Source organism: Bos indicus x Bos taurus, chromosome 3, assembly GCF_003369695.1.
Source record: "Bos indicus x Bos taurus breed Angus x Brahman F1 hybrid chromosome 3, Bos_hybrid_MaternalHap_v2.0, whole genome shotgun sequence".
Lineage (NCBI taxonomy): Eukaryota > Metazoa > Chordata > Mammalia > Artiodactyla > Bovidae > Bos > Bos indicus x Bos taurus.
This window is the reverse complement of record NC_040078.1, coordinates 93,314,609-93,333,256: the sequence shown is the minus strand read 5'-3', so window position 1 is coordinate 93,333,256 and position 18,648 is coordinate 93,314,609. Positions and strand designations below refer to the sequence as shown.

General features: G+C 42.1%; 1 protein-coding gene across 2 annotated transcripts in view; it reads left to right on the top strand.

The window, feature by feature from the left end:
- Nucleotides 1-6,104, top strand: part of SCP2 (sterol carrier protein 2) — a 197,114-nt gene extending 191,010 nt beyond the window's left edge. The window contains exons 15-16 of one of the 2 annotated variants that reach the window (XR_003510367.1): nt 1,873-1,952; nt 5,311-6,104. The gene's annotated coding sequence lies outside the window, so the exon portion shown is untranslated. The remainder of the gene's footprint in view (nt 1-1,872; nt 1,953-5,310) is intronic. The other variant, XM_027537222.1, reaches the window with a different exon arrangement.
- Nucleotides 6,105-18,648: the final 12,544 nt, after the last annotated feature.

The window sequence follows — 18,648 nt, the reverse complement described above, 5'->3', positions numbered from 1 at the left end:
TGCTACAGTAGCAATTATTAATATATTGGTCTCCAAGTTTGCAAGTTGGAATCTACAAGTTTATAAGCTTCTTCCTATATGTCTATCAGGGCTTCCCTGATAGCTCAGTTGGTAAAGAATCCACCTGCAATGCAGGAGACCCCAGTTCTATTCTTGGGTTGGGAAGATCCACTGGAGAAGGGATATGTTACCCACTCTAGTATTCTTGGGCTTCCCTTGTGGCTCAACTGGTAAAGAATCCTCCTACAATGTGGGAGACATGGGTTTGATCCCTGGTTTGGGAAGATCTCCTGGAGAAGGGAAAGGCTACCCACTCCAGTATTCTGGCCTAGAGAATTCCATGGACTGCATAGTCCATGGGTTGCAAAGAGTTGGACATGACTGAGCAACTTTCACTTTCACTTTATACATATATAATTGAATATCTGTTTTTAAGTAAAACATGGGTTCATGCCTACAGTTTGTTTTGAAACTGGGTTATGTAACAATCTCTTCAAGAATTTCCCATGTCTTTAAGAATTTTTAAAGAGATGGGAATGCCAGACCACCTTACCTGTCTCCTGAGAAATCTGTATGCAGGTCAAGAAGCAATAGTTAGAACTGAGCATGGAACAACAGACTGGTTCCAAATAGGGAAAGGAGTACGTCGAGGCAGTATATTGTCACCCTGCTTATTTAACTTATATGCACAGTACCTCATGAGAAATTGTGGCCTGGATGCAGCACAAGCTGGAATCAAGATTGCTGGGAGAAGTATCAATAACCTCAAATACACAGATGACACCACCCTTATGACAAAAAGTGAAGAAGAACTAAACAGCCTCTTGATGAAAGTGAAAGAGGAGAGTGAAAAAGTTGGCTTAAAACTCAGCATTCAGAAAAATAAGATTATGGCATCCAGTCCCATCATTTCATGGAAAATAGATGGGGAAACAATGGAAACAGTGACAGACTTTATTTTCTTGGCCTGCAAAATCACTACAGATGGTGACTGCAGCCATGAAATTAAAAGACACTTACTCCTTGGAAGAAAAGCTATGACCAGCCTAGACAGCATATTAAAAAGCAAAGACATTACTTTGCTGACAAAGGTCCATCTAGTGAAAGCTATGGTTTTTCCAATAGTCATGTATGGATGTGAGAGTTGGACTATAAAGAAGGCTGAGCACTGAAGAACTGATGTTTTTGAACTGTGGTGTTGGAGAAGACTCTTGAGAGTCCCTTGGACTGCAAGGAGATCCATCCAGTCCATCCTAAAGGAAACCAGTCCTGAATATTCATTGGAAGGACTGATGCCGAAGCTGAAACTCCAGTACTTTGGCTACCTGATGCAAGGAACTCACTGGAAAAGACCTTGATGCTGGGAAAGATTGAAGTCAGGAGAATAAGGGGACAACAGAAGACAAGATGGTTGGATGGCATCACTGACTTGATGGACATGAGTTTGAGCAAGCTCCTGGAGTTGGTGATAGACAGGGAAGCCTGGCATGCTATAGTCCATGGGACTGCAAATAGTCAGACATGACTGAGCAACTGAACTGAACTGAACTATATAACAATATCATGAACTGTATAATGTGAATGTGTCTTTTCAGGTCGTGAAATGTAGATCCTTATCATTGAATGGCTGCATTGTACCCCTCTATATGAATATACCATGATTATTTAATGAATTCCCTCTTCTCTTAAATATTGCAGTTGCTTGTGATTTATGCCATATTTTACCAGGCTGCTGTAGAGTGTATGTGAGTGCCCATGTGCCCACACTAACACCGGCTGTGATTCTGTTACAGTCAGTGACTTTTGACTAAAATGTACACATGAAACTGAACACTCCCTTTTTCTCCATCCTTCTGCATGTCTCTTCTTTAGATAAGAAGGCTGACTGCACAATCACAATGACTGACTCGGACTTACTGGCTCTGATGACTGGTAAAATGAATCCTCAGATGATAAGTATGACGATATTTATGTCCTTGTATTAGGTGGATTTTAGCCTGTTTCACTTCATCATCTATTTCAGCCTCATCCCATAAAGTGTAAAGTGGTCAAACCCAGAAAACTCAGTGTTCCCCAAATATTCACTTAATGGGTGACAAATAGTTGTGGAGCTAGCCATGTGTCAGCCATTGCCCTGTGTGCTGAAAATGTCCAGATGAATAAGAAATAGTTCACATGCTCTGGGCATCCACAGTTTGGTATGAGACAGGTGTGCAGAAGGATAAGTGCAACGAAATATCTGTGGTGCCCTGTCTGGCTTGTGGTTGGGGAGGGTGGAAGAAGGAGAAGCCATATCTTCCTGGGCTCTCAGAGAAGGCTTCACAGAGGAAATAATGCTTGACTTTGTCCTGGGGGTGATCAGGAGTCATCAGTGCACAGGTGGAGAGTAGGAGCAATCCAAATAGGAGAAAGGACTAGTCGTCACAGAGGCAAGACGTTTTACCTTTTGCATCTTTGCCTGTGCTCCTTTTTTGTCTGAGCTGTGATTTCCTTGACAAACTTCTTATCTTTTAAAATGATCTTAGGGACTTCCCTGGTGGTCCAGTGGCTAAGACTGTGCTCCCAGTTAATTAATGGGGCTTATGTTTGATCCTTGGTCAGGGAACTAGATCTCACATGCTACAACTAAGAGTTTGCATTCTGCAATTAAAGATCCCTTATGCTGCAGGTAAGACTCAGCACAGCCAAATAAAATAAATGAATATTAATCTAACAAAACAAAATGAACTTAGTTGCTATGTTTAAAGACCTCCTACCACACGGTTGGGGAGCTATAGTCAGCACCTCTTCTGGGCCACTTACTGGACTGCCAGCCTAGCACTTGTCTCATCACACCAGTCGTGATATGCCTGTCTCATCTCCCAGTAGAATGTGCATGTCTCAAGGGAACAAACCACATCTTGTTCATCTTTGTGTCTCCAGAACGTAGCATGATGCCTGGCAGTTTTAAATGTTCACAATCACTGGATTAATTTGTATTTCTCTAAAATGTATTCATGGCTTGTATAGATTTTTCAAGCCCCCAGATTGTCAAGGGTCTTCTTGTATTCTTTACTGGCACAATGTTGAGCAGACTTGATATACGTTATCCATAGATAACACAAAGGAAGCTAAGATGCTGCTTTCCATTGTAACCTTATTTTTTTGTTGTTGCCTCAACCTTATTTGGGCTTCCCTGATAGCTCAGATGGTAAAGAATCTGCCTATTATTTGGGAGACCTGGATTCAATCCCTGGGTCAGAAAGATCCCCGGAGAAGGGAACGGCTACCCACTCCAGTATTCTTTCCTGGAGAATCCCATGGACAGAGGAGCCTGGCGGGCTATAGTCCATGAGATCGCAAAGAGTCAGACAGGACTGAAGCGACTAACACTTTCAGCCTTATTTGTTTTAGATCTTGTTCCTGTGGTGAAGTCACTCAGTGGTGTCTGACTCTTTGCGACCCCATGGACACCAGGCTCCTCTGTCCATGGGATTTTCTAGGCAAGAGTACTGGAGTGGGTTGCCATTTCCTTCTCCAGGGAATCTTCCCGACCCAGGGATAGAACCCAGGTCTCCTGCATTGTAGACAGACACTTCACCGTCTGAGCCACCAGGGTACCCTCATAATTTGAAAGATTGGATAAAACAACTAAATCTGACTCCTACTTGTATTCCTTTTAAAAATGCTTATTCTAAGCAACTAAGCACATTTCAACTGATGCATTGACAAGTAAGAGACTTGTATCTACGATGTTTCAGTTGAATATGTACCATTGACACTGACATTTGCACCCACTGAGCTGTTTTCAAAATCTGGACAGAACAGAGGCCATCAGTCTCGGAGCTGGCACATTCCCCTTCCCACCCACCACCACTCATGCCACTGTGCACTCCATACATTTCCTTGGTAGCGTGGTCAAGCTTCACTCTCAGCTGCCCTCGTTCTCTCAGTTTATCTGTTTACCACCCATTTGGAGAGTAAAATGTCAGCTTACTTTTCCTGAACACCTGTTAGCACCCAGAGGAATTAAAGATAAAAATGGGAGACCTTTGTGTTAATGTGCTAATGGTCTTCTCTTATGCTCAGAAGAGGATTTGACTGGAAACCGTTAAATACAGTGGAAATTATAATTTATATGTTTGGCTACAGTTGAAGCAAAGCAATATGCTCTCTAGCAGAAAGCACATAGGAAGAGTACCTTAGGGCCCAGATTTAAATGATTCTTTTGTTTGGAGTCTCTAAAAGGTGAAGACTCATTTTTTCTCTGTAATCATTATTAAATAAAATGTAATTTCTTCTTTTAATTAAGAAAAGGGAAATATGGTGAGTTTCTCTGGTAGGAACTACTGGTCCATATTTTTAAAAGACATATGTTAAATATATTGTGTTCTGAGACACTTGACCTTTAAGTCATCAGACAGAAGGCTGTGTGCCATATAGAAAGGAAATATTTAGTTTGTCCAGACAGAGGAGGGGGGGAAAAAAAGGAATTAGTCACCCTCACCAGAAGGTGTAGAGAAAGCAGAGCTCTGCACTTTCCTACTAGTGAGGCAGAAGGACTCCTCACTTCTTAATGTACTTGTTAGGAAGTGAAGACTACCAGCAACTTTTCCTCTATTTTAAGAATTGAGTAAGAAGACTGAGATCATAGCAGAGAAATCATGCTATGTTCCCAATTTTGCTATTTCTTTAAAGTTTTCCTGGGATTTTGTTACATGATAAATTTAGCAAACATCATGTGATCTAATCCCAGGCTGTTGTTAAGTGGAACAAATTGTGGCTCTGCATTGGGGACTGGTTTGAGTCTCCTTATTGAGCCAAAGATTCACACAGGCACCTCAGCAGGCTGCCTGGCCTCCCCCTGTAGGGAATACATCTCCATCATGTAGACCAAAAAAGGGAGAAAAATGGTGACATTTCATTGCATAGATGCATCTGTAATGGAATCCCAAGTTTCTGAGTGTGTTACACATGTGCTTTTCCTCCCTGCTGGCAGACCCACTGAATGTGTAATGTTTTTAAACAAAATCAGTCTAGTATGAACCCACTCTGCCTAATATTTGAGGAAGACAGGTAATGGCAGACTCAATTTCCAAGAGAACAGATTTGGGAAAGCTGTGTCTTTTGACTGCTCTGTGTAAAGCGTGACTTTTACACATTTACCCTTGTGAGGAATCTGGTGCTAACTCTATTCCCGAAAGCCAAGTTTCATATTTTGAAGAAAGTTTAAGAGACTTGGATAAATAAATCATCTTGGGGCTGGACAGTCTAGAAATATTAGCAATCTCAAAACAAAAAATAATAAATTTTCTTTCTTCTTCCTCACAGGCCTTCTTTCAAGGCAGATTGAAAATCACTGGCAACATGAATCTGGCTCTGAAGTGACAAAATCTCCAGCTTCAGCCGCAGGCAAAGCTAAGCTGTAAAGAACTCCCTTTGCCTACCTTTGAAAATCAAGTTGAGATATATAGATATACATATATTTCATTGTCAGAACTTAGATTGAAACTACACATTGGGAAATAGCATGAAGTTTGTTTTTCAATGGGTGTGACCAATCTTGTTTTTCCTAAGCCCTGGGTGAACAGAGCCTGATGGTTTACTACTGCTTTGCTGAATTGCATTCAACTGTGCATTGCAAAGTTAATATGGTAATTATGGTTTGGGGTGAAATTGAATTTTAGAATAAAATTAGGAATAGAAAAATCCAAAAACTATGTAAACAAAAGCTCTCATTTTGGTTATAAAGCACATTTGAGGATTATTGTGCTGAAGATTCAATTTAAGTTTTCTTTGGGAGAACTAGGGAGGAAACAGAACGCCAGTAGCTGGCCAGTGTTCAGTGTCGTGCACTTAATGACCTCAGCCGATTTCCCAGGGACAGTTCTTTAAATTCTGTATTAGGATTAAAAAAAAAAAACTTTAAAATTTTGCATTTCATGCCATCAAAGCAGTATTTTCTTCCCACATTAAAGAAATATGATCAAAGTTTGGGAGTAAATATCTATTTTTAAATGAGTTTCTTTCTTGAAAAAAATTCAGTGTATTAGAACCATAAAATGCTGTTGTGAAAAATAATTGAACAAATAAAGTTTGCTTTAAGATGCACAATTTTCAAATTATACTCTTGTATTACTTTAATTAAATTTGTAAAACTCTCTTTTCTTTGTTATAATTTTCCTTTTCCATATGTTTAGTTTACTAGCCACATTTATCTTCCTAGATTTTCTCATGCTAATGCTGTTTCTAATAATTCAGTAAGATATGGAGTAAAATAATGCTTTCAGAAGAATGTTTAATAGAAAACTGTTCTTCCTCACCTCCTTTTTTTTTTCTTGTGTATCTTCTTTTGATTCAGAGTTCTCTAAATGATAGAGAGTAAGAGAAACATTGGAGATTTACAATCTGTCTTATCTAGACCTCTATTTACTGCTACTTTCCCATAATCAGTCACTAGTTCTTGGTTAGGGACGTGCTGTGTTGTGGAGGAAAGGGCACTTGACTAGGAGTCAGGAGTCTTGTTTCTCTTAGGCAAATAAGTAATGTCTGACAGTTTCTAACCTGTTAAAATAGGGCATTTAAGATGGTCCCTAAGGCTCCTTCTGCTCTGATAAGCCTGTGAGTCTACTCAGAGCCCAGCAGAACTGTTTGGGAGTTATTCGGGGCACACCTTTCTGCTGGAACACAATTACTCTACCAAAGATGAGTCAGAGGCAAAGTGCTGGGTGGTTTCAGTCGTTTGTTTAGATGTTCGGCATCTCTACTAATCAAATCAGGACTGTGGATCCCATAGCCCTTGGCCACTTAACTTTGCATGTTCTGCAACAAGCAGCACAGTGTCTGGGAATGGGGCAATATGCTCAATTAAGCCGTATAAGTTGATTTCAGGTTTCCCAGGTGGCTCGGCAGTAAAGAATTCACCTGCCAGTGCCAGAGCTGCAGGAGATGCGGGTTCGATCCCTGGGCCAGGAAGATCCGCTGGAAGAGGAAATGGCAACCTACTCCAGTATTCTTGCCTGAAGAATCCCATGGACAGAGGAGCCTGGCAGGCTACAGTCCATGAGGTCGCAAAGACTCGTACATGACTAAACAATTGAACAGGAGCACAAGTTGATCTCAAGTCCCGAAAATGAATTCAGAACACAGACTTACTTCCTAATCGTGTTGGCTTTTTATTCTGTGAAGAAAAAAATAGTTCAAGAAAAAAGTTCCAACAAAATGTCTGATTTACTTGTAGTTTGGATTTGCTGCATTATTCTGCTTCCTGTTGTTCAGGATAACAGGAGATATTTGTTATAGGCTTTAGGATGAACCTGAAAAAAAAAAGAAAGAAAAGAAAGCCAAAAACTGGTTCTTGGAGTAGAGATGTATCCATATATAAGTGCATTTATATTATTCAAAAAACTAAGATCATGACATCCAGTCCCATCACTTCACAGCAAATAGATGGGGAAACAATGGAAACAGTGAGAGACTTTATTTTCTTGGGCTCCAAAATCACTGCAGATGGTGACTGCAGCCATGAAATTAAAAGACCCTTGCTCCTTGGAAGAAAAGCTATGACAAACCTAGACAGCATACTTAAAAGCAGAGACATTACTTTGCCAACAAAGGTCTGTCTAGTCAAAGCTATGGTTTTTCCAGTATTCATGTATGGATGTGAGAATTGGACCATAAAGAAAGCTGTGTGCCAAAGAATTGATGTTTTTGAATTTTGGTGTTGGAGAAGACTCTTGAGAGTCCTTTGGATTGTAAGGAGATTCAACCATCTCCTTCAGCCCATCCTAAAGGAAACCAGTCCTGAATATTCACAGGAAGGACTGATGCTGAAGCTGAAGCTCCAATAATTTGGCCATCTGATGCAAAGAACTGATTCATTGGAAAAGACCCTGATGCTGGGAAAGATAGAGGGCAGGAGGAGAAGGGGACGACAGAGGATGAGACGGTTGGATGGCATCACCAACTTGATGGACATGAGTTTAAGCAAGCTCTGGGAGTTGGTGATGGACAGGGAGGCCTGGTGTGCTGCAGTCCATGGGGTCACAAAGAACCGGACACGACTGAGCGACTGAAAGCCTGCATGCCCTAGAGCCCATGCTCTGCAACAAGAGAAGTCACAGCAATGAGAAGCCTGTGTACTGCAACTAGAAAGTAGCCCCTGCTGGCCACCACTAGAGAAAAAGCCCAGGCAGCAGCAAAGACCCAGCACAGCCAAAAACTGAACTGAACTGATATTATAATAGAAAAGTATTCGATAAAAATGTAATAACAGTTTAATTTCTAGAGAATCATCATTGCTTGGAGGAAAAAGATTAACTGGCCTGAGTTAAAACTAATGCCATTACTGGTTTTGTTACTTGAGCAAGTTGAGCTTCAGTTACCTGACTTAGAAAGTGGAGATACTAATATTGACCTCCTAGGATTATTGAGAATCTAGAGAGATAACATGTAAAGTACCTAAATGAATGTTAGCTATACATCCTAGCCATTCTTAATTTCCTTACTGTAAGTGCAAGTTCCCTTTTTCTCCCCACCTTTTGCCTCTGTGATGTGCAATATGATGTCTATAGTTTTTTTTAAAAATAATTTTATTTATTTATTTTTGGCTGTGCTGGGTCTTCGCTGCTGCCTGGGTTTTTTCTCTAGTAGTGGTGAGTGGGGCTACTTTCTAGCGGCAGTAATGGGTTTCTCATTGCCGTGGCTTCTCTTATTGCAGAGCATGGGCTCTAGGGCATGCGGGTTTCAGTAGTTACGGTGTGTGGGCTCAGTAGCTGTCGTTCACAAGTTCTAGGGCACAGACTCAGTAGCTGTGGTGCATGGGCTTAGTTGCTCTGAGGCATGTGGGATCTTCCTGAACCAGGGATCCAACCATGTCTCCTGCATAGGCAGGTGGATTCTTTAGCACTGAGTCACCTGGGAAGTCACTGTAGTTTTTTTGAATCTTTTCTCATTTGTTCATTCACTGAACAAATTATCTTGAGTGCTTACTGTCTATAGGGTACCACATTAAGGGTAATGCTAGGCACTGGAGATAGCAGTAAGCTCCTCCCCTAATAGTGCTTACAGCCTAGTGGGAGAGACAGTCAGTCAAAGAATCATTATTATAGACTGATCTATTTTTCAGGAGATGATCAAGGTGCTGTGATGGAGAGTCACAGTGAGGGGCCGTCTTTGAGACAGTGGTTGAGGGACACATCTCTGAAGAGGTAATATTTAAGCTGAGATCTACAGGGTGAGGAATGAACCATGCAAAGAACCATTCAGGAAAGGATGAAAGATAAAAGATGCTTGGCTTGTTCTAGACATTGCAAGAGGGCCAATGTGAGTGGAATATCGTGATCTGGAAGGACAGCTCCAAGATGATGTTAGATATCTAACATCACAGGAGCCAGCTATATTGGCATTTGTTCGTTAAGTAAGCCATTTGTGTTTCATTCTTTGTGCATTTGGAAGCTTTTGAAGGTGTAGTATTACATATATTTATTTCTCACTCATGCTATATATCAGCTTTGCCATCATATCTTGTCTAGAACCCAGTCCAATGGAGCCGCAGCTTCCGTCTGGAGCACTGGGATTGTCAGGACCAAGGAAGTAAAAAGCTGAAGTATGTGTTGATTCTTAAAATTACCTTTAAGTGATGCTCATCACTTTTGCTCCCATTTCATTGTCCAAATAATGTCACATGCTCCTAACTTCACAATCTTACCATGTACCAGAAGAAGGGAATGGAGTTAAACTATTTCTGAAGGAACTGATGACCATAACCCAAGGGCTCTCAGCAGGGGAATGAAATGATTGAAGCTGTCACTGTGCCTGCTGTGAGGAGAATGTACTGAGCTCCCGGGTTGGAGAATGGAAGGTGGAAGAAGGTAGTGTCCTGGAGTGTCAGTAATGGAGGCGTTGGTAGATGGGCAAAAGTATGCAGAGGTAGAGCTGATGAACTTGGTGACCAGATAGGGGAAGAATGATTTCCATTGACTGGCCAGGTGAATGGTGGGTCATGACTGGAATGACGAAGGGACAGCAGATTTTAGGGAGAGTGGTTGAAATAGTAAGCTCCAGCTTTGAACTTGTTGTTAACTTTGAGGTACCTGAAAATATTTCCTGGTAGAGACACCGAGGAGGCAGCTGGATTTATGAGACTGGAGCTCAGAGGCGAGGTCAGCTTGTAGAGGCACATTTGGAGGGCTTGAACACTGGGTGGTGTGTAAAGCCACAGGAATGGATGGTATTGCTTGGGAAGGGGAGAAGTAGGGTTAGATGAAGCCTTGAGGAACTTCAGCTTTTAGAGATCAGGTTGAGGAGGAGGATCTGTCAAGGGGGATGAGAATGAGGGACTAAAGAGGTGGAAGAAAATTTCGCAGGAAAAGAGTATAGCCTAAAAGTGGCAATTGTCAACTGTGTCCTATGCAGGTCGATCAGGATGCTATCTAAGAAGTGTCTACTGGATTAAACTTGGCAACATGGAAGTCACTGGTGATTACTGCAAAATCAGTTTCAGTGCTAGATTAGAACTGGTTTCGTAAAGAGCTATGAATAATAAAAACAAAAAAGTTCCATTGGGTAGTGATATGTTCAGTTTCCAAGTCATTAATAAAGAGCAAGGACATTAGCTCATACTCTTAGTTCTAGACTAGGTCATCTTGCACATGCTGCTTTCTGTGCCCACCCTCACCATTCTCTCCCTCTTGTCCCCCACCTGATCCACTTGGCAAATTCCTTTTCATTCTTTTTGTGTCTTAGCTTTCATGGAGTTGTCTCTCTTTGCCACACACACACAAACCCACAAAGCAAGCAAGCAAACAGAAAAACCCCCAGGGCTGTAATCATTCCTTTGCAGTAATTTGTTTCCCACTGAACAGAGTTCCTTAAGGGCAGAGACTGCATTTCATATATCCATTTGACACTCCCAGCACAAAGTCTTGGCTTTCTGTCATAAAGCGAATGAATGAGATAAGCTGAATAACAATTTTATATTCACAGGGGACATTTTTGAAAATAGGAACCTCATCATAGAAGTGCATTCTCTATGACAATGACCTTCCGCTGCCCCGATGATGACAGAGAACATTAAAAATTCTTCAGCCAGACTTATCTGGTTCTTTCTTTGAAAATACTTGTAGCTTCTCAGGATAGCCTTTCAATTTAATATTGAAGCAGCCTGAAGTAATCAGAAAAATCAGTTTATTTGTAGTTTTAGTACATGTTTATAAAACAAAGTGGCTCAGTGGGTTCTGTGTACATTAAAATCTTTAGTCTTGTTGCCATACCTGTTCAGATGAATTCAAGATCTCAGATTTCTGTAATCCTTGCAGCATATGTAGAAGAAAAATAATGGAGAGCATGATTAGGAAGTTGAATGTGGAGGTGAGGGTGGAGGAGCCACAGAGGTGTGATCAAAAGAATCTCAGATCAGATTCTGTCTGCCTCCTGGAAGCTAAGTTGGTGGTAGTAGTGGTTTAGTTGCTAAATCATGTCTGACTCTTGTGACCCCAGGGACTGTAGCCCACCAGGCTCCTCTGTCTATGGGATTTTCCAAGCAAGAATACTGGAGTGGGTTGCCATTTCCTTCTCTAGGAAGCTAAGTTAGCACAAGGCTTTAAGCCTTGCCAGACTCAAGTTTCCTCTTCTGCACAAGGTGGGCAATGTTCATATTTTTTAAAAATAGTCTCATTAGACTGTGAATACCTTGAAGGTAGAAACTCTGTTATTCATCTCTGTCTCTAGTATTAATACTATGTCTACCAAAGTAAGCATCAGTAAAAGTTGCTCAAACAAATGAAGAGTAGACAACAATCCATTAAAGTTCTTTTAAAATTGTAACATACCTTGTAAAAGGTTCAGTCACATATAAGCATAAAATCCTTCTATTTTCTTCATGTGTTACTGTAGAAAAAAGAAATATGAAATTAAATCCTGTAATTAACTTTAGCAATTAAACTTCAGAAATTATTTCAATTATTTCACAAAATAATACATCTAGAGCAGCCTGGTATGGTGGCAAAACTAGAGGCCTATCAGATGAGTGTTTTGGTCCTAACTCTGGCATTTAGGTCTTCCATGGTGGCTCAGCAGTAAAGAATCTGCCTGCAATACAGGAGACAGGAGACATGGCTTTGATCCCTGGGTCAGGAAGATCCCCTGGAGGAAGGCATGGCAACCCACTCCAGTATTCTTGCCGAGAGAATCCCATGGATGGCGGAACCTAGCGGGCTCTATACCATCACAGAGTCCGGCGTGTCTGTGGCTGAGCACGCACGAACTGGCACTTAAACTCTGGGACCTTCCCTGAGGTGATAATGATTCTGAGCTTGCGTCTCACTCTGTAAAACAGGAATATTAATGCCTGCCTTCCTGATTGTGAGGATTAGCAATTGTAGTTGTAAAATGTCAGGTAACTCCGTGGATGGTGCCTAATGTTATTTGAGAAATTTTTTTAACATGAAGGAATTTATTCATTGGAACCTTTTATGATAATCCTCTGAGTTCAGATAATCAGCTGACTTCAAGATTGGGGAAAGTTTTCATTTCTCATCTTTACATTCTCAAACTTCACGAAAATTTAATAGTCTTTGTAACTCAGTGAATGAATATAGGATTATTTAGACTTTCAGAAGGTTTTCATTTCAGCCAAAGATTATGGTTCTAGCTGTCCATGGCATAGTTGCTTTTTGAACACAAAGAAATTGCTTGATCTTATTGACTAGGGAAAGGAAGGTAATCAGCCAGATTGTACCTCTGTGTAACTTACTCTGTGGGATTGAGTTTGTTTAGAGACCACACTGATATGAATTAGGAATTTGGGGTATACTACTACATAGCTAATAAGGGTCTTCAAAGATTTATGTGCTATCAGGAACCACAGCCATGTCTGGCCAAATTTTAGAGTTTTTCTCAATAGAGAGTTACAAAATCTATTGGAAAGGTCCAGTATTAATATCTATCTGGAGACTGCTGCAAACAAATGGCTCTTTAGTTCTTGGTAAGAACAGAGAATATTGGGCCAGATTTCTGGCCCTTAAGAAATGTGGCGTCTGATTCCATTTGGCAGGAAGTTTAATCTGGTATGGAACTTTAGCCAGACTTCTTGGAGAAATGTTTTTTTAAATGCAGCACATCCAAAACTTATTGCAAGAAGTGGTATCCATTTAGTCTATCTATTCTATTAATAGTCATTTAAATACTTTGTAAATATTCACAGTGCTGTTTTCAGCAGCATGTAATAAATGCTTGACCTTTTGGTTCCTGGATTTGTGGCCATAAACTTTTATGTAAAATAGGGGGAGATTCATTGTAGTCTGCTGTTCATTTAAATTGCAAGCAGAGAAGCAGTAAGTGCTACAGTTTCCTAACCAACTACCAAACAGTAAGTTTTCTTTTTCCTTGCAAGTTACTGTATAATTCGCCTTTAAGAATATGGCACTATCTGTAGTATATAGAACACTTGGTTCAAGATTAAACACCTCATTTAGAACAGGAATATATGGAAAAGAATTTCAGACAGGAAGGCAGAGCCGTATAAGAGAAAGCTTGACTTAGGCAGACTGAAAGGAGCCTTCCACTTGGCAAAATGATACCCTAAGGCAGGGCGTGATAACAGTTCACACATATTTGAAAGATGGAAAGACCAAAGGGGAGGAGATTATTTTGCTTGCTCATTAGAAATAATGGGAAGAAATATAGAAGGGAAATTTCAGACAGAATCAGTTGGATTTCCTGACAGTAAAAACTGGTCACGAAAGGAGTGAGAGCTCCAACCACAGAGAAGTTCCTAAACAAATCTGGCAAATCAGAGCATTTCATTAGAAGATGTACCTTAACAGTGGCAGAAAAAGCATCTGAATGGGAGATAATATTTTGTTGACAGTCACTCTTTTGAGGATTTCTCCTCTTCCCATTTATCAAAATATTTCTTCTATGTATCAGAAAGAAGACTTTGACATGTTTTTATATTTACTTGCGTATACCCTGACTTAGAGTACATAAAGGCTGTATATTGTCACCCTGCTTATTTAACTTGTATGCAGAGTACAGCATGAGAAACGCTGGGGTGGACGAAGCACAGCTGGAATCAAGATTGCCCGGAGAAATATCAATAACCTCAGATATGCAGATGATACCACCCTTATGGCAGAAAGTGAAGAGGAACTAAAAAGCCTCTTGATGAAAGTGAAAGAGGAGAGTGAAAAAGTTGGCTTAAAGCTCAACATTCAGAAAACTAAGATCATGACATCTGGTCCCATCACTTCATGGCAAATAGATGGGGAAACAGTGGAAACAGTGTCAGACTTTATTTTCTTGGGCTCCAAAATCACTGCAGATGGTGATTACAGCCATGAAATTAAAAGACGCTTACTCCATGGAAGGAAAGTTATGACTAACCTAGATAGCATATTCAGAAGCAGAGACATTACTTTGCCAACAAAGGTCCGTTTAGTCAAGGCTATGGTTTTCCCAGTGGTCATGTATGGATGTGAGAGTTGGACTGTGAAGAAAGCTGAGCACTGAAGAATTGATGCTTTTGAACTGTGGTGTTGGAGAAGACTCTTGAGAGAGAGTCTTCTCAAGAGAGAAGAGAGGCTTCTCAAGACTCTTGAGAAGACTCTTAAGAGTCTCTTGAAGTCCCTTGGACTGCAAGGAGATCCAACCAGTCCATTCTAAAGGAGATCAGTCCTGGGTGTTCTTTGGAAGGACTGATGCTAAAGCTGAAATTCCAATACTTTGGCCACCTGATGCAGAGTTGACTCATTGGAAAAGACTCTGATGCTGGGAGGGATTGGGGGCAGGAGGAGAAGGGGACGACAGAGGATGAGATGGCTGGATGGCATCACTGACTTGATGGACATGAGTTTGGGTAGACTCCGGGAGTTGGTAATGGACAGAGAGGCCTGGTGTGCTGCAATTCATGGGGTTGCAAAGAGTTGGACATGACTGAGTGACTGAACTGAACTGAACTGAACCCTGACTTATTAGATATCTTCAGAAGAAACAGAAATAAATGAGTATTGAGAGGCTTTTAAGTTTCCACAGTGTAAAAGTAGCCTCACTTTTTGTTTGTTCTTTTTTTTTGTTTTTAGTTTGCATTTTATTTAGCTTAAGTTAGTAGAATCTGAAAGCCACCAAGTGGTAGCTGCAATATAAGAGACAACTCTCACTGGAGTTGGGACCTGAAGGCCTAAGTTTGAATTCTGGCTCAAGTACATACTCATTAGTTGGTCACCTGAGCAAGTTAGTTATCCCCGCTGAGCATCAATTTCCTAAAAATTGGGAAATTTTAGGAATAAAGGGGGACAATAATCCCATCATGCTTGGGAAGATTAAGTGAAATGATGTGTGGGAGAATGCTGTTGTAGTGTGAAACAGTTTTAATTTTCTGTTTGTGTTTTTTATTGCTTCTGTGACACATTACCACTAATTTAGTGGCTTAACTTGACACATATTTATTATCCCACAATTCTGTAGCTCAGAAGTCTGGGTGGGTTCAGCCGGTTTCTCTGCTGCAGGTCTTATCAGGCAGAAGCCAAGGTGTTGGCTCCCCTGAGTTCTCATCTGGAGGTTCTGGGAGAGGATCTGCTTCCATGCTCATTCAGGATGTTGGCAGAATTTGGCTGCATGTTGCTGTGGAACTGAAGTACCCGTATCTGTGCTGGCAGCCTGGGATTGTTCTCAGCTTCTAGAGGCTGCCTACATTCCCTTCATCTCTAAAGCTAGTCAAGTCCTTGCATTTCAGGTCTCTCTGATCTCCCCTTCTGCCTCACCTCCTACCTCCAGCGAGGAAAAGTTCTCTGCTTTTAAGAGCTCATGTGATTAGGTTAGAATCATCTGGCTAATCCAGGATAATCTCCTTATTTTAAGGTCTATAACTTTAAAACACATCTGCAAAGTCCTTTTTGTCATATAATTTAACTAGGGATTAGTGTATGGACATCCTTGGTGGTTCATTCTGCCTACTACAATGATGCTATTTTAGGGCTAGAAAGGGGCCTTACAGAACATGAGATGAGGTTCTTGCCCTGGAGGGTTTACAGTCCAGGGGGAAAGAGATGAGAAACATAATATTCAGCAAGAAAAGTCCAATAATAAAGAGTTTGCATGGAATGTTATAGAGCCCAGAAGACTTTTCTGTACCTGACTTGGCTTGTGGTTTTTCTATCATTCCCTGCTTGTCCTTTGATGTTTTTTTATCAAGATCCTTCAGATGGAATCCATATGTACAGAAACCACCATGCAATTTGATTTCTAAATGTCCAGAAAATTAAGCTGCTGCCATAGATCAGTATTTACTCTGCTACTTAATAAGGAAAGATCTTGAGGTTTTGAGTAAGAGGAGTTATTTTCTTCTCTGATGATGAAGTAATATAATACCACTTTATCTCACCTTACTTTGGTCCTGATTGCCTCTTTGTCCTCATCAGCTCCATCTTGAGAGCCTTCTAGTCCTTCACTGCCAGCTCTCTCTGCCCCTGTGTACATCTTACTCCTCCCCTCTTTGGAGTTTTCTTGTTTTGTATTGTTTTGAATCAGAAGACGCTTACCCAGGCCATGTGGAGGTTTCTGATTAATTCTTGCTACTTGTCCTTCCTGCTTTAACAATATTTCTTGGATGTTTAGTCAGATCTCAGTGATAGTTTTGTAATAATATCAGCTGCCATTTATGGAATGCTGACCATGTGCCAAAGCCTGTGCAGAATCCTGTACTTCCATCTTCTCATTTACTTTAGACATTCTGTGAGGTATAGGTAATATCTTTATTTGAACCCAGCTGGGATTTGAACCCAGATCTAAATCCAAAGCCTGTACTTGACACCAGGCACTATAGGAATAGCAGGAGCTTAAAAGGAGGGGCAGCATGAAGGCACCAAAGCAGCACAAGCAGATTCAGAAAACTCAAGTCTCAACTTCCACTCTGTCTTTCCGGCCCTTGTGCAGGTTAGAGGATCTGCTTCTAGAACACTAGGATTGTCTCCATTTTCCACTGGAAACACTCAGAGTGGTTCAGACAGATGATCTGAGCTTGTGCCTATGCACTGGGCCACCACAGAGCCTGCGTGAGCCTTAGCTTGGCATCCCACTGAACAGCCTACTTCTCTGAGGGGAGGGGATGGGGTAGGTGGGGCATGTGGTGTGCCCTGTGGCTGGAGAATACCTTCCCTACCAGGCTGCAATGATTAAAGTCTTCATGAATTTAACACACTAGGCGCTCAGCATATGTGCTGATTCTCAAGTCCTTCAAGAAGGCAGTCTTTAGCTGATGTGTATTCAAACAGCAGAATCTTGCTGTTCTAGCTCCACTTGAATCTAGGCTTAATGTTGAGAAGACATGAGATGCAGCTCTGTGTTGGCTCCTGTCCAATCCTGTGAATCATACCAACTCTCATAAGTTTAAGCTCTGAGAGAACTGGAATTTGAGGCCAAAGAAGGCAAAAATATTTCCCTTTCCCATTCTTCGGTTCTTGGTGTAATGGAAACAGACAGTCCTGGGTTCAAATCCAGGCTCTACAATTGCCTGCTTAAGTTACCTGCTGATCTCCATCATGGAAAGAACTCCAGTTGTGGGGGAAAGTACACCTGGCCATTTTACGCAATCATTTATCCTTTCTAAGGATGTCTCTGTATCTGTAAACAGAGGCAGGTTCTTGTCTTAGCAGGGTTGTAAAGGTTAGAGAGTAATGCATGTGGTACAATCAGGATCCAGTAGCAGCTGCAGTGAAAGGTCTGGAGCCTTTACATGAGCTGTTCATTCATTCAGGGCTCTGGCAATTGAAGTTGAACAAGTTGTCCCAAGTTTGAGTTACTTATCCTTTCCCCTCTGCAGCAGAAGGGCAGCCAGGTAAGGTAGCTGTGGGTGCTCTGCCACAGGCCAGGGCAGGTATGAGGGAGAGCCTAGTTAGGCAGTGGAAGTGCCAAGTACCACCTAACCTAGCCCCATCGTGTTCTACCGCCAAAGACCCTGGCGCCAAACCGTGTTGCTTCAGCTGCTAGTAGTTAATACTCCTTGACTTGGAAACGTCTTCAGCTCCTGGGAGCAGTATGGTGCCACGAGGGCTCACGGCTCACGCACTTAGTCTCTCTGCGACTGGGATTCCCATGCACCCTAGTCTCAGCCCAATTTATCGTCCTTCAAGGCTCACCAGGCTGTGGGCGCAGGGCCAAGGTGTAGGGGTGGAGGGTTGTTGGGGGGAACTTTTCCAGGAAGGGGCACAGCAGTGTCTTGGCTCGCTGCTCAGTTAGCCACGGCCCAGAACCCCAAGGTAGGAGAGTGAACGGAAAGGTACTCTTGTCTGGAGCTGTTGCAAAATCCTCTCCCCGGAGGGAGGTAGAACTCAGATGCACTTGGTGGAAGGGGCCCGCTCTCCCGCCCGCCCTTCAGGTGCTGGGGCCCGGAGGGGGTTCGGTTCCACTTGGGAAAGCTGGGAACTAGGAAGCGTCGCCCCGCCTTCCCAGTCTCCTAGAGAGGGGTCGGGGCGTGGTACGGCGGCCCCGCCAGGGCGGAGAGGGGTGAGGGGTCTGTGCGGCGCCTCTTCCTCCAGGGGAAGTGGGGCTCAGCCCGGTCCAACGCCAGGAGGGGAAGGCCCTCCCCTGCCCGCGCCTGCCGGGACCCTGTGCCTGTGTCCGGAGGAGGCCGGCGTCCAGCAGATGCACGCGGGGGGGTGGGGGCGGGGGAGA